At 38.7% G+C, this 17281-nt stretch overlaps 1 non-coding gene across 1 annotated transcript; it reads left to right on the top strand.

The window, feature by feature from the left end:
• The first annotated feature begins 16825 nt into the window (after positions 1–16825).
• LOC141597616 (small nucleolar RNA R71) lies at positions 16826–16932 on the top strand. The gene has a single exon (XR_012522841.1). It is a non-coding gene; the product is annotated as a small nucleolar RNA R71 (small nucleolar RNA).
• Positions 16933–17281: the final 349 nt, after the last annotated feature.

The following is a 17281-nucleotide window of genomic DNA, read 5'->3' as shown; positions in this document are numbered from 1 at the left end:
AGAGAAGCTTCCTGCCCTTTTTTTCCCGATAAATCCGCTGTTTTAATAACTGTTGTATTCCTGGCAAAATTCAATCCGACTCGCCCGAAATTAGACCCGTCCGAGACCCTACAATACTATAAACATTTAACCGATACCAAGTTGTATCCGATAACCGATATAACTTGAACCCGATAGCACCCAAGCCGATTAAAACCGGACTATGAAGTCACCCGACCCGAATCAGACTCGAATAACCGCTAACTACACGAATATCCATTAAGTCAATAACCGATAACCCTAAACCCATGTGCTTCCCACTCATCTTTCAATAGACATTTTGTGAGAGGAAACGGTGTGACGGATATCGCCCGTCTTCAATGAGATTTTGTGAACCGATAATATTACATGAATATTAGATAACCGATGATACTACGCAAGTGAAGAGCAATGGTTAAGTTTAACGGGAAATTTCTTAAATTTGCTACTGTATTTGATTTTGAAAGAAGTTTAACTTGAGTTTTTCACTATTTCACAATTTTATTCATTTTAGTTGAACATGTTATTAATTGTGGGAAAGGCCAGGATCCACGATGCATGAAGCACTGGTGTTGATGATTGAATATATGCGTACTTGACCTGCATATTTATATTTTATGCAAATTCATAACTCACGTTTAGATTAAAGTGAGAGGTGGCAATCGGGTGGGCCGATTCGATTTCGAGTCGGGTTGTTCCGGGTTCGGGTCATCGTAGTTTCGGATTTTTTCGGCTCATGTGCATTGGTAGGCCTAACCGGGTTCGGTTGGATCATTTCGGGTCATGACATAGTCCGGGTATTGGGTTAGAATGGATAACTCTTGGTCAGGTCTCGGTTGTTACAAAATAAGGTTAGTTCGGCTAACATGTCATGTAACAATTCATATTAGGTCAAACTTATTATTTGTCGGTTTATTTCGGGTTAAAAGTAATCTTTACCGGCTCATAACGGGTTAGACTGGAGCATATTAATTCGGCCAACACGAACAATTCATATCATGTCTAAAATATTATTTGTGGATTTATGTCGGGTCAAAAGTAATCTTTACTGGCTCATAACAGATTAAACTGGATCATGTTAAGTCGGTCAACATGTCATGCAACCGTTCACTTCACTTCATAATCTGATCGAATTATGCTCACTTAAGTTCTGGGTTTAATTTATGCTCAGCTCAGTTCAAGTTCAAATTCAAGTTCATACTTCATTAAGACCCTGTCTTTTTTTACTTAATTTTTCTAAGCTTATCTTAGGTGTTGTTCGTTTGGACTGAAACTGGTTAAACTGAAATGAAATGAAATGAATTTGACTTATGAGCAATAAAAAACTGAATTGAACCGAAGTACTCAACTGAACTAAGCATAAATATAAGAACATATAAGAACTGAAATTAAGTTCAAAAGAACAGACCCTTGTATATGAGGCCGAATATGAGCCGGAGTTTTCTGGACTAAACTAATAGAAAATGAACTGATCTTATAAGAGTTGAACTTTTCTGAACTTATAGAAGCATAATCAAACTTATAGGAGCTGGGCTTTTAGAAAAATGGGTATAAATGGAACTGAAACTTATAGAAGCTGAACCTTTTTGAACTGAACTTATAAAAGCTAATTTTCTCTTAAATGGACTTATAAGAACTAAACTGAACTTAAAGAGAGTGACTTTAAGTCCAAAAAACATGATCATTGTAGTTCAATTAAGCCAAGTTAAATTTAGTTATTTGATTTATGTTAACTTAAGTTTAGTAAACTTAATTTTAATATATTTAATAAGGTAAATTGTTTAATTAACTTAAATTTAATTCAGATAAATTATTTAATTTAATTTAAACTCAACAAAATCTATTAAGTAAAGTTAAATTTATTTAACTTAAATCTTAAATTAATCAAGTTAATTTTAACTTACTTTAATTTAGTTAAGTTCAATATTGGCTTAGCCAAACACCTGAAGGTTAATGACTTGAACCGGAGCCGATACTGAAGACCCGATAATTATGTTCACTTGGTTTTTATATTCTTAATTATATTTTGCTACTCTAATCGATTGTGTTGTTAATTGTTGAACAATTTATTTCGTGTGACTCTAATCTCTATGTGCTATATTTATCGTATTCTTCCTACTTGATGATGTCAAGAGGGGGAAGTTGTTAAAATTATGCATGTGTGATCTAATGACTCTTAGGCTTGCGTACATCGTAATCATGTTAGCTAAAACGATTAGAAGTTCTACTTAGGCTAATTAAAAATTTGAGCAAATTAAAGTACAATGATTATGTATATGCATCTTATTTCAATCATGTTTTGACTTGTGAATCTTGACCATGGATTAAGAGGGAAAAACACACTTAATTTTATTTGTCTTGCCATCATCAAAGGGAGGAAATTTTTGAGACCCAATTTGATTAGCTAGTGTTGATGTTGTCTTAAGACAAATTAATCTCATTGTTTATTTAATCGCGTGCCTCTTAAGTGTTAATCGTAGCTCAAGAGCTCTAATCGTCAATGAACATTGCACAAGGATGATCAAAGATGAAGAATGCCTTAGGTTGAGTCATGGTATTTTAAGAGATCATTAAACTTGGTTTATTTTCTAAGTGCAAAAGCAACAGTGCAGTCCACTGTGAGTTATGAAGGCTCGTCTTTGAAAGAAAAATGTCGAAAATGTTTTAACTCTTGTAAATGGCTTTCCAAACTTTCAACAAACCTTTTACACTTAAGAAAAATCTGCTCTGATCTTTTAAATTGAGAAGAAAGCTATTGATATCTTGGAAAAGATGTTGCTTGCACAAAAAGACACTTATCAAAAATGGGTTGTTTACTTTTACAGATTTGGCAATGTTTATGGTTCCCATAAACACCGCCAAATAAGCTCTTTCTTAAACAAAAACTTAACCCATATTCGTTAGTGTGTGGACAACAAGATTACTTGGAGAATTAAGCTAGATTACTTGAGCATAGAACTCGTGTCTTGCTTAAGGGGTCACGACTTTCTTGATCAACAAACCGTCTCATTTTTCAAGTGTAGCCCAAACTTCAATTGTTTACATTATTTCTACACTTGGACTATGGTTTAGTGAAATTGTTAATGTGTGAAGTATACACTACTTGGACATTATAAATACCTTGCTTAATTCATTTTAACAAGTGTGCAACAACGAGTTTAAAACCGAAAAAAAAGACTATAGCTTTTAATCGAGTAAATTAACTTTGCAAAATCGTTTATCACTTAACAATTATTGAGTCACATTTTGCAAGTTTGTTTTTTCTTTGAGTCTTTTAACGAGTACGTTGTGTTGCACTTAGTCATTCAAATCTTGTTCGATCATCTCGTGTTAAGAACTTAAAGGTTATCTCCACGTTCATATTGTGAACAACATTGGGATTCGTGTGTCTTGTAACAACCGAGTAGAACAAAACCAAAGTCTTATGATAGAGTTATCTTAAGCACGAAGTCTTTGAAGCGGAGTAGCTTTTGAGCATGAAGTTTTTCAGCGGAGTAGCCCAAAACAAAAGTCTTATTGCAGAGTAGCTTTAAGCAAGAGTCTTGGAAGCGGAGTAGCTTTTAGCAAATAACAACCGGAGTAGGTTGGGGAGTTGTTTTATTATTCGGGGTGGTCTTAGTTTGTTTGAGTTTACTTTTGAGACGTTTAATAAAATAACGATGGATGTAGGTCGCGGAGTAGTGATCGAACCAGTTTTAAAAACATCGTTTGTTTTGTCTATTTACATTTTAATTCCCCTGCACTTTAACTCTCGATATTATTTCAGAATCTACTGTGGATTACACTGCGACTTATACTTGCAGAATCGTTGTATACTTCTAACTCTATAGTTCTAAGTATCAACCTCTGTAATAACCCAAACTTCTAGAGCGTACTCGGTATAGTATTCGGCCGAGTAAAAGTCACTCGACCGAGTGGGTTTTTCTACTCGACCGAGTAGACCTGGTAAGTGCTGGGCAGTGTTTTGCCGGCTGTCACTCGAGCAAATGAAGAGTTCACTTGACCGAGTACGGTGTCACTCAACCGAGTGCCAGGCCGCTTTCACTAAAAACCGCGTGAAAGGCTTGCCTTATCTCCTTATTATTTCTAAGCATCATTTCATATTTCCTCGCCATTTTCACTCCTCACCTTATCCCTCTATCTCTCTAAAACTCATAAAATATACACTACACATTACCCACAATATCTAGTTCATTCCTTTGAAGATTCATTCCCTAATTCTTGTTCTTGCTCATCCTTTGACACTTGTAAGTTTATACTCATCTTCTCCCTTTGTTCTTTAACTAGTAAACCCTAACCTTGCTAGTAGTAGTATGATGAGATTTTAATTAGGAATTGACTAATTAAGTGGAGTAAATAGAGAGTAATTGGTATTATTAGTTGTTGTAAGATGCTTTATGATAGTTATTATGTAATGTATGTAGGATGAGACGGTTTTATGATATGGATGCTTGGTGGTTTTGGATTGCTTATGGATTATGCTAAAAGGTAGGTTAATCCTACACGGTTTCAATAATGTGTTCATTACACATGTTGTTGTTAATATTGTGATTAGTGTCACATAATTAGAGTAATTGCATTATAACATGTTTAGTTAGATTGCATTATAATATGATATTGGTTAAGACGACTTAATGAGTCGGTAATTGGCATATTGTGTGGTATCTTGCATTTATTGTGCTCGTCATGTGTATTGGAAGATATGACGGTTGTGATTGTTTGGTTGTTGTTGAGGAGACGGAAGGCGGTTTGGAGACCGTCTTCCGCTTGGGTCGCCTCTTGGAGCTTCCCACTCTAAGAGTGACACCCTCATACTCCAAGTGCCTTACCAGGACCACTCAGGTATAGGAACGTCACCATCTCGGTTACCCGAGGCAATGATAATCATAAGAAAATAAAGAAACGTACTTTAAAAGTAAATATAATTTAAGTGATTATATGTCTCAAACCAAAACTGTCAAATGAAATACAACCAATCCAAAACTGTCTACTAATAAAACTGAACAACTACAGGACATCGTCTGACACAGCGGAAGACTCTTCTAACTGCAAGCGATGACTCATCCCAGCTAGCCCATATGCATCATATCAAACCTGCTCAATAACTGCTCACCATCCCCGAATGGATCACCACAATTTTTAAAGCATTAAACGGGGTCATTACTAATTACACAATTAAAGCCACACTGAAACAACCATACAAACAGCTCACACACAATCCCAGTCTCCATCTCCAATCACCTCATAACTGACTACACGCTAAAGTGTGTAGCCTTGCCAGAGTACCCATCGCAACAGATACTCCTCGCCGCCAGTGGGGGACCGCAGCCGTTCCCACCTAAGCACCGCTCATCTTCATTGATCGATAAACCCATGTTCATTAATGTGCACATCCCTTCTGTGGCGGGTTCCATAGAAGGCGAATCAAGGGCGTGAAGCCACTCCCTCAAGTGACTCCACTCAGTCAGGGACGCACCCCGAAGATCATAGACAGTTATATACAACAACAATCAACAGTATAAGCCAACAACCGTGATGTGAACATTATTTGCGCACATTTAGTCCCCTAACTGAGCCTATTTTGCATACTATTATAGCATTTCATGGCCATTTTATCCGTCAAAACCTTCCTATTTGCTTTTCTATCGCATTTCATATGTTTTGTAGAAAAGGAGATAATAAGGCGGAAATTCCCGTCTTTCGTGCATATTTGGAAGCTTATTGATGATATTAGATGGACTAGTATGAAGAGGAGGCAAGAATGATGACCAAAGATCTAGGAATAAAGTGTATATAGAAGGATCAAAGGGTTAAAAGTAAGAATGACGAGAGGGAAGGCACTTCATGAAGAAAATGGCTCAGAACGCAAACCAAGAGCTGCTCCTTTGGCTCTGAAAGTATGCTAGATGGAACGGCGTCGAAAAATCAAGCGATCTAGGCTTTTGAATCACTCCAATAGGAGTCCGGATGAGAAAATGACGTCCGTTTTACAATCCGAGGTAAAACAAAGAAGCTGTTCGGGAATCCGCGCGTCCCGAGAAGAAGACGCTCGTCTTCCCTAATCCGCCCGGATTGTCCCCAATCCGCCCGTCTTCTGGCTGGGAAAAACAAGAAAATTCACTGGAGGAGAATCCGCCCGGATTCCCTACAATCCGCCCGGATTCTCTTGAATCCGCCCGGATTCCATCGCCAGAATCCGCCCGTCCCGACCTTAATGCGCTCGGATTCCTCCACCCGAATCCGCCCGGATTCTCTTGAATCCGCTCGGATTCCATTGCCAGATTCCGCCCGTCCCGACCCCAATACGCACGGATTTCTTCTCAGCACAATTTCGTCTTCTCCAAGCTACAAAGAAAGAAGCCCTTCCTTCGAAAAATACCGGCTCCTCCCTGCTCAAACTTAAAAAGTGTAATTACTAAATTAGCCTTTAGTTAACCCTAATGCATCCTACCTAATTTCCACTATAAATACCCCATCTTTGTAATTAATCAAGCATGAAGTTTTTAGAGTAGAAAATCCTTCTTTAGATTAGATTAGGAGTAGATTAGAATAGATTACTCTTTAATCTTTCCACAAATTACACATTAATCTCTCTTTAATTATTGTTCAAGTTTATTATTCAAGTTTATTATTGGGTAATTGAAGATTATTGGGTTATTATTGGGAGATTGACAACCTTCCATCAATCATCAAGTTCTTCTATTATTCTTTGCATTATTATTTGGATCATCTCAAGTTTGGTATAAATCCTTTACTCTTTACTCTTTATTGTTTATTTCCTCATTCTATTATCATGTTTATACTTGTTGTGATGATTGACACCATTAATGACATGTTTCCCATGATGATGAGTGAGTAGTTACTTAGCTAGGATTAGTGGGTAATTAGGGGAAACCAACATGGGATTGATTCATGCTTAATCTAATATGTTCACATGATTAAATTACTTGCTTGTTGTGATGTCAATTTTATGCACATGTTATGTTTGATGAAATGCTAAGCCTATAAATCCTTGCATTTACAACCATCTCTTATCTACTCAACTTGACTTGTAAGATATAACCCAACTCGAGTCTTGTTAGACCATGCATAAAATTTGATTAGGAGGAAAGTAAGTCGACTTGTAGGTGTTGTACAATCTAATCGATTCGGCTCCGGGACCCAACTCTTCCTAAGAACCGTAAGATATAACCCAACTCGGTTCCTCCACAACATTAATTGCTTGCAACCTTGTAAACATGTTTGTATGATCAACACCATGAATCCCCCATGACCCCATGATATCCTAGCACTTTTAATCAATTGTTTACATCCTTCCTTTTATTGTTTGCTTTATTTTATTGTTTGCATTAGTCTAGACACAACTACAAACCCAACCAAATTGTGACACTAGCATAAATTGAGATAGATAGACTTAGAACCCAAAGCACACCGTCCCATGGATCGACCTCGACTTACCGCTAACTAGTTGTTTGTTGAGTATTATAAATGTGTTTGATTGGATGAGTGACGACATCGTCCACATCAAAATGGCGCCGTTGCCGGGGACGGTGCTATGTGATTAAGTTCTTACTTGTTTGTCTATTTTAATTGTGCTTTCATCTTGAGGAACTTGTTCCTCAAGGATTGTTCTTACCGTTTTTGTGTAGTTTCCATTGCTTGTAGTTGTTAACTTGTCTCAACTATGATGATGACTCAAGACTTGACACATGGAGTATGTGGTAGATTCTTTGAGTATGACTATGGGTATGGGGAGTTTGAGGAGCAAGTCAACACAAACCTACCTTACTATTCATACAATGAAAATCCTAACCACTACCCCAATTTTTCCCACCAAAATCACCACACCCAATATCAACAACAACCACCTACCCAATACCCATTTCACAATGAATTTCAATTGCCACAATACAACCACTTTCACACTTACCCACGACAAAATGATGAACCCATTCAAAATGTGATTCTCCAAATGATGGGAGATCAACAAAACTTCTTCAAACAAATGCTAGAGGAAAGCCAAAATAGGGACAATGTTCTTCAAGGCATTGTTACCCAAGTTGAGGAGTTGGAGATTCAAATTGCCCAAACAAAGGCAACCCAAGAAACCACCCAACCAACCACTCCCCACCAATCCTTGAGCATTGACCATGAATGTGAATTTGAGGTAATGACCTTTGATGAAGAAGATGTGAAGTGGGAAGAGCCAATCTCCTTGAGCTCTTGTGAGTATGAAAGTTTGGTATTTGATGAGGAAGATATGAGGTTGAGTAAGCCAAATACTCTTAGCCTTTGTGATTATGAGGGTGTGTCATTTGAAGTAGATGTTGAGGTGTTGTGATCGAAGCCATTTGGTGTTCACAATTAAGCATATGTGGTCGTTGGTCAATGGTCGATACAAAACACAATTTATACTTCACAAACAACTCTACAATTAGTAAAGAGGCAAGTAAAGGTCGGATCCCAAGGGACGGGTATTGAAATGAAGATTCTATTGTAACTAGTGGTGTCTAGGGGTGTCACAAATTGGGTTGATGTAGAAGGTCACTAAACTAAAATAGCAATGAAAATAAACTAACAAGGTAGATGAAATAAGGGTGTAAACAATTGATTAAAAACACTAGGGTGTCATGGGTTCATAGGGGAATCATGGGATATGATCATACAAACATGTTCTCAAATTATAAGCAAGCAATTATTGTTGTGATGGATTGAGTTGGGTTATATCTTACAATCCTAGGAAAGTTTGGGTCCCGAGCCGAATCGATTAGAATGTACAACACCTACAAGTCGACTTAATCTTCCCTACTTAACACATGCATGATCTAACAAGACTCGAGTTGGGTTATGTCTTACAAGTCAAGTTGAAAGGATAGAAGATGATAGTAAATGCAAGGATTCATAGGCTTAGCATTTCATCAAATATAACATGTGCATGTATTAAGATCAAAACAAGCAAGCAAATAAGATATGAAAGCATATTAATTTAAGCATGAATCATTCCCCATGTTGGTTTCCCTAATCACCCATTAAACCCTAGCTAAGAGACTACTCACTCATTATCATATTGATCATGCTAGAAAGGTTGTCAATCATACTAACATAATGAAACATGATGAATAAATGAAAGTAATTAGCAATAATTAAAAAGGGATTAAGAGATTATACCTACTAATGATTCCAAAATAATAATGCAAAGAATAATAGAAGAACTTGATGATTGATGGAAGGTTGTCAATCTCCCAATAAACCCAATAATCTTCTAATTACCCAAAATAAAGTAAGAACAAGAGAGAGATTGAAGAACTAAAACTTGGATTAAAACTTGATTAATATTTGATTACAATATTGAAGAGAGATTTGATTGATATTAACTACTCTAATTTTTGATAAGAAGAACATGCTCCTCTAATTTAGACTAATGGGGTATTTATAGTGAAAATTAGGGAGGATGCATTAGGGTTAACTAAGGGCTAAACTAGTAATTACACTTTTTAAGTTGAGCAAGGAGCCTCCGGGATTATCCGAGAGAAGGGCTTCTCCATTTCGTAGCTTGAAGAACGAAACTGTGCTGTGCTGTGATCCGTGCGGCTGGGAGTCGGGACGGCCGGATCTGGGATGGACGATTCGAGCGGATCAAGGAACAAGACGCTCGGACTGGGCATGGGGAATCCGAGCGGATTCTGGTGAGGACGCTCGGATCGGGCGAGGACGGGCGGATTCTCTACAATCCGTTCGGATTGTAGTTCAAAGCACTTTCCTTCTTCTTTTTCTTCCCTTTTCTTCATGAATTCCTTGGGGATTTCCTTGGGGACTCAAGGATCCTTTTCTCAACAATGCTCTTCTACTATGCTATGTACAAAGGCCTTCTAGTCTTGTCTCTCCTTGATGCTTGGTCATTGAATATGATCAATTTAGCCTTGTTTTGCCATGAAAATGCAAGATTCTTACTCCTTTCCTACCAAGGGATCAAAATCTCAAAGAATATGCAAAACAAAGAACTAAAGATAAGAAATGACCCAAATAGGCACTAAAAAGCATGGAAACAATGGTAATTCGGGGCTAAATATGCGCCAATTATGGTCGCATCAAATATCCCCAAACCGAACCTTTGCTCGTCCCGAGTAAAGAGGTGACTAAGACTAGGACCAATACTAACCTAACCTAATAATAATAGCCGATATGAGACAATTAGCGGGTCTCACTCCGCCCCTTCAACTCACAACAAGACAACCATGAGGTAGGATGCCTTCTTGCAAGGCAAGGTGGGTCTTGCCAAAATGGCGACACATCCAAACATTAAGCACACAAAAACACATAATGGATGCATCTACAAAAAGAATAGCCACTTTCCTCATCTAAGTGGCGGAAATTATCTACAAGGGAAGCAATTCAAGGGTACACAATCCTTCATAGATGCAATTTGTTCAAACTACTAAGCCTAGAAGGATACCAATAAATCACCTCCAAAAGGTGTCAAGCTAGGGTACCTTTGTCCTCAATCGTTAAATGCTTTTGTCAAGAGTAGACTCCCTATGGTGTTAGAAACACTGGAGGATCGCGGAATTCCCCCTCTTGCCTAGACAAGAAGAAGGGTCGTCCCCTCTCTACCATGCACAAAAATGGATACGATGGATAAAGGGATCAATAGATATTTGAGTTTCACTTTGGGAGTTTGCTTTTGTTTTTGTTTTTCCCCCCAAATTTCTTTGGCATTTGACTTTTTGAGAACACTTTCTTTGCCATTTCTTTTTGATTTTTGGCTTTTCAATACTTGACAATTTTTTTGCATTTCTTTTTGAACATTTTCAAAGTCACCCCAATTAGTAACGAGGGTGCCTTGTATTTGAAGCTTTAGGAGTCTATTTTTGCTCCTCTTTTCATTTGATGCATTTTTGCAAACTTTCTTTCACTTTTCATTTCATTGAACTCAAATTGATTTCTTTTTGTGCCCATTCCCTTTGATGACAAAAATGTATGGTAGAACATGGATGAATGATGGAAGTATGCATGGTTTCAAGGGTCACCTTGGAATAAACGGTAGCCAAGGAGTTATCACACCACAAGGTACTCTTGACTAGGCCTTAAACCATGGGTCAAAGGATACTAGCATGACACATCCTAGGGTGTTTTACAAGTATTCTAACAAGCAAAGTCTTAAGAAGAAAAAGCATCTACTAGGGCCTATATACACTTGTCAAGCTTCCCAAATAGATGGTTTCGCAAAATTTTCTAACATGCAACTACATGCCATGATGCAACTTAGCATATAAACATCCTAATGCAAATGATTCTACCAACTAATATGACATATAAACTAAATGCAAGTCCTAAGTTCACATTGTTTTTACCGCATCAATCAAAATAAAGCCACATAGTCATTAACATAAAGAGGAAAAAGGAGATTGGAAAGATCATACCATGCGGTCTTCAATATCCTCATGTCTCGGATGTGGCGTAGTCAATCAAAGTGAACAAGGATAAAACAAACACAATATATACAAGACAATATATACAAGGGAAATGAACTTGTTTTTGGTTTTTTCAATTTTTTCAAATTTTTATGATTTTTGAATAAAAGTTAAGTGTTAGAATTCCCATCCCCACACTAATATGGGCATTGTCCTCAATGGCCAAAATGATGGAAATTATGCAAGAATGATGCATGATTTCTATACTAAATGCAATTCTACACTAAGCTATACTACATGATGCATGGTTTTTGTTATGACGGAGAGGATAATTTAAATTACCTCCCGTTGCGTATGCATTAACTTCCCCAAACCAAGTAAGACACTATTGCTAATGTCAAAGCATGGGGAAGTTCATGCACATGCTATGCTATGCATGAAACTAGATTGTCATTTTGGATTTTACAAAAGTGGGAACAATAAAGAACACCTCAAAGGAACCGAGGTGTGAGTCCTTTGATGTTGCTAGGACTAAACCAACAATGAGCAAAATGAAATAAAATACAAAGAGATATAGACAAACCGTGGGAGAGTAGGAATCTCCAAGGCTAGTCTTCCATCATGCTACTATCACCATCACTTCCCTCATGAGAAGTGGTCACATTGCCACTTTCCTTGGCACTTTCTTCTTTGCTTTCCTCATCACTATCTTCTTCATCATTATCTTCACCATCTTCACCATCTCTTTCTTTATCTCCACTTGCTTCTTCCTCAATGTTATCATCAAATTCCTCATCATTTCCAACAACCTCATTGCCTTCCACCACGTCCCTTGATGCACCCGGAAATAAGGCTTCTCTATCCGCCCAACTAGGCAAAGGACAAGATGGATCAAGGAGTCCTTGCCTAGCTAGATGTAGGAGGGGAGGATATTGAGCCAAATAAGCATTCTTCCGATCTTCATAAGCTTGCTTGTGCATGGCTTGCATTAGAAGAGTGACATAATCTTTTCCAATTTCAATTCCTTGCGGTTTGAACTCTTCATAATCATAGGGGTAAGGTGGTATAACAATGGAAGAGGAGGGAGTTTCATGATCACCCTTTTGTTGTTGAATGATGTACTCGGCTTCCTTGGATAGGGGAAGTAAATAGTTGGTCCGGTGGACACTAAGACGGCAAATCTTTGCGGGTAGAGTGAATGATCGAGCCTCACTTGTAAGCCACCCATACTTGGTATCAAGGGGATCGTGAGCAACCCACTTAAACTTGTTAATCAAGGTGGACATATCAATAAGATGGCCACCATCCTTAGCCTTGTACTTGCTATCCTTATTGAAATTAGGATCAAAGTGCTTGGCTAGGACCGTGACAAGGCCGCCATTAACAATTACGGTTTGACCCTTCTTCCCACTATCTACATGGAGCCATCTATCAACCAATAGCCTCAAAGAATTGTAAGGCTTGGTGTGAATTCTTCCAATATTCAAAGTTGATTCAAGGAGAATAAAATCGAGTCCCGTGAAATGATTGGTGTCTTTCCTAGCAATTATGGTATTTCCCACAACTTTGTGCCATATTCTTATGCCCGGATGATGGACCAAAAGAGCACGACAAGCTTTAAAATCTTCAAATTTCTTCCCGGAGATTGCCTCCCAAAGAGGCTCGGGATCATACTTCCCATATTGCTTATAAAATTTATGTTCATTGCTAAGACCCAAAATTGCACCCAATTCCGGAAAGGTAATGCGTCTACTAGTGTTAGCTAGACGAAACTCAATATTTTCCCTATTCTCAACTTTTGTCACTTTTAAAGAACTTAAGAATTCCAAGACAAGGGAGGGGTATGTTACTTCCTTCATTTCAAACAATTTCTTTAAACCCATGGCATTGAAAAAGACTATTGTTTGTTCAAGAACACCCAACTTCTCTAAAGCATCTTGGCATATGAATTTGGTGGATTGAATTTGTTTCATAGCAAACTTGACAAATGTATTTCTATGGGAATCGGAAATGAATGTTACCTCCGGGTAATGCAAGAGTTGATTAATTACCGGAGTAGAGGGTGATGCTTCCATAGAAATTTGTTGAGGTGGTTGCACTTCCAAGCTTGGTGTTGATACCACCATTGCCAAAGCCTTCTTCATTTGTAGAGCTTTTTGCCTTTGAGAGAGAGTTGTAGTCTTTGGTGCCTTTGCTTTTGCTTTTGTTGCTCCCTTTGTTCTTGCCATTTGATGAGCTAACCAAGAAAAAGATCAAAAATCTTCAATTTGTAGAATGCCCAAATCGATTTTGAAGGTAAAAGGTTTTGCCTTTATGAGAACAAAAATCAATTCAAAGGTGAAGATTTTGTGCTTGGTTTTGATTGTTAATGAAGATGGAGTGATTGATTTGTTATTTGAAAGATGGTTTGATTTGATTTTGGTGAGTTTTGTTGAGGGTTTTTGTTTTTGAGATGGAGAGGATGAGGGTTTTGATGTTATGGGTAGTGTTTATGAGTGAATGAATGAATGAATGAAGGTGGGGTGGGTATTTAAAGAACTCGACAATATTAGGACGCAGGGACAATCCGTGCGGATTAGGCGCAATCCGCTCGGATTCTTCAGCTTCAAATTTTCAAAAATCCCGCCTAGAGACGGGCGGATTTCGGGGAATCCGCTCGGATTCTTCCGAGATGAGACGGGCGGATTTCGTGCGGGACGGACGGATTCTTGTCCGAGATTTTTCTTTGTTTTTCTTCACTGCAAGACGGGCGGATAGTCCACAAGACGGACGGATTTCGTGAGACGGGCGTCTTTCCAGAAATCCGCTCGGATTCTTCAACATCAAGAATTTGCGAGTTTTGGCTCGGCCAGCCCAAGACGGGCGTCTTCTCGGCAGGACGCTCGGATCCTGCGCAGACGGGCGGATTCTCGGGAATCCGCTCGGATTGGTCCTTGTGTACACGGATTCAGTTCCATCCGTGCACCAACGCATTCCCTTATCATTCTTTCTTTCTTTCTTTCAAATCTTGTGTTCTTCATTGTGGGGGCACTACTAAGGCATGAATAGTCTTGGCAATTGCCATCCCCACACTAAGGTAAAGCACTACACATCAATTAAAATCATTAGTCCCTCCCTCACTTCTCTCTTTTCATGACAATTATTTTGATCAAAGTAAATAAATCCAAAAATGACAAAAAATGCAATACAAAAATTGAATGTAAGTTAGGGAGTTAGAAATATTTACAAGTGGTGGTTTAGGGAGGACTCCACCAAACTCTCATTCTTGATGAGATGTCAAGGAGGCATGTTCAAGGTGTTGTTGATGTTGCTCAACACCTCGAAGAAATAATTAAAAGCTTGTTCATTGTTGTGGTAGAGGTCCTCAATAGACCGTGGCCCTTGTTGTTGATCATGATCGATGGCATGCCCAATGTAGGGATTAAAGATCCCTTCAAATTCATCGTCCCAAAGACCACAAACTTCATTGAGTTGATCATTGAAAATCTCTTGCTTGGATGGAGACAACTCTCCCAATTTCTTCTCTTGGCCAATGAGGCCATCATCTTCTTCCTTGGTTGATTTTGATGAGCTTTGCAAGCTCTCCTTTTCACAATTCACTTGCTCTTTGAATGGAGCATCTTCAACTTTCTTCCTCCATTGGAGTTCCGATTTCTTCTTTTCATCTTTTCGGCTATAATGATCAATCATGAAACATGGCTCATGCAAACGAGGAGCTCTCATGGTCTTGTCAAGATTAAAAGTTATGCTTTCATCTCCCACTTCTAGAGTGAGCTCTCCATGTTTCACATCAATCACCGCACCCACGGTGTGTAGGAAAGGTCTTCCTAAGATGATTGGAATGTTGGAATCTTCCTCCATATCAACAATGACAAAGTCCACCGGGATGAAAAACTTCCCAATTCGCACGGGGACATCTTCCCATATCCCTAGCGGTGTCTTCGTCGATCTATCGGCCATCTGAAGAGTGATATTGGTACATTTAAGCTCTCCCATTCCCAACCTTTTACTTACCGAGTACGGCATGACACTCACACTAGCCCCTAGATCACATAAGGCTTTGTTGATCGTTGTGTCGCCAATGGTACACGGTATTGAGAAGCTTCCGGATCCTTTAACTTTGGAGGTGAACTCCCTTGAAGAATTGCACTACTCACCTTAGTGAAGGCGATAGTCTCAAGTTTCCGGATTGACTTCTTCTTTGTGAGGATATCTTTCATGTACTTTGCATAGGCCGGAACGTGATTGATTAATTTCGTGAAAGGAATTGAGACTTCTAAGTTCTTCACAATTTCCATGAACTTTCCAAGTTGATCATCAAATTTAGGCTTGGCTTGACGACTTGGAAAAGGAAGTCTAATCACAATGGGCTCCTTTTCTTTGGCTTTGTCTTCATTTTTCTTTGAACTTTCTTCTTTTGATGATTCCCCTTCCTTGGGACCTTGCACCACAACTTCATTCTCACTAGCTCTCACAACTTCATCCTCAACTTGCTTCTTCTTGATTGCTTCATATCTTGTACCACTTCTCAAGTGAATGGCACTAACCGTTTCATGTCTAGGGGGATTACCTTGAGGTGGTAATTGCCCCTTTTGTCTTTGTGAGTTTGAAGATGCTAGTTGGGTCAATTGTGTTTCCAACATCTTGGTGTGAGCTACAATGTTGTTGATGGTGGTGTCTTTTGCTTGGCTATCTTTTTGCATTTGGGTGAAAAATTCTTGTTGATTTTTTTGCATTTGAAGGACCGCTTTTTGGACATCAAAACTTTGGTCATTGTGGTGATTGTATGGATTTTGATTTTGGTAGCCTTGGTTTTGATTGAAAAAGGGTCTTTGATTTTGATTTCTCATGGGTGGTGGAGTGTATGTTGTTTGAGGGTTTTGGACATTTTGGCTTTTGTATGAGAGATTTGGATGGAACTTGGTGTTTTCATTGTAAAAATTTGAATAAGGGGTACCACTTTTGTAAGCTTGGAAAGCATGACTTGCTCGGTTGTTCCCCTACATTCACTTGAGTCATGACCCAAGGTTCCACAATTCTCACATATCCCGCTTGGGATTGATGAGGATGCCGTCATGGCATTGACATGATGCTTTGATGATTTTGAGCTTTCCTCAAGTCTAGCCATAGCTTGTTCAAACTTCAAGTTGATTGTGTCAATGTGAGCACTAAGTTGAGCACCCAATTGAGTAACGGTGTCCACTTCATACTTTCCTCCTCTAGTAGCCTTGCGAGGCCTACTATATTGCGAATTATGGACCGCCATTTCCTCAATCTTGTTCCATGTTTGATTGTCATCAACTTCGGTGAACATTCCATTTGATCCCATATTGAGAATGTTCCTTGAATCTTCATATAAACCATTCCAAAATTGTTGCACTAAAAACCATTCGCTAAGTCCATGGTGAGGACATGAGCGACAAATACCCTTGAACCGCTCCCAAGCTTCGTACAAAGATTCTTCATCCCTTTGCTTAAAACCCGTAATTTGAGCTCTTAGCATGTTGGTCTTCTCCGGTGGGTAGAATTTTTTGTAGAAAGCTAGAGCTAGCTTCTTCCAAGAATCTATTCCAAGGGTGGCCTTATCAAGGCCCTTCAACCATTGCTTTGCGGTGCCGATTAACGAAAAAGGAAATAAGACCCATCTTATTTGGTCTTGAGTCACGCCGTTTGAGAGATAGCTTCACAATAATCACAAAAGGTTTCCATATGAGAATGAGGGTCCTCACTAGGCATTCCCCAGAATTGGCTCCTCTCAACTAGTTGGATGAAGGCGGACTTGGCAATAAAGTTTCCGGTAAGATGTTGTGGGGTAGGAGTACCATTTGGTAAATCCTCCTCGGTGGGTATAG

The sequence above is a fragment of the Silene latifolia genome, chromosome 8 (genome assembly GCF_048544455.1).
Source record: "Silene latifolia isolate original U9 population chromosome 8, ASM4854445v1, whole genome shotgun sequence".
In the NCBI taxonomy this organism is placed as follows: Eukaryota; Viridiplantae; Streptophyta; class Magnoliopsida; order Caryophyllales; family Caryophyllaceae; genus Silene; species Silene latifolia.
Note: the sequence above shows the minus strand (reverse complement) of the source record. Positions and strands in the feature narration are given on the sequence as shown.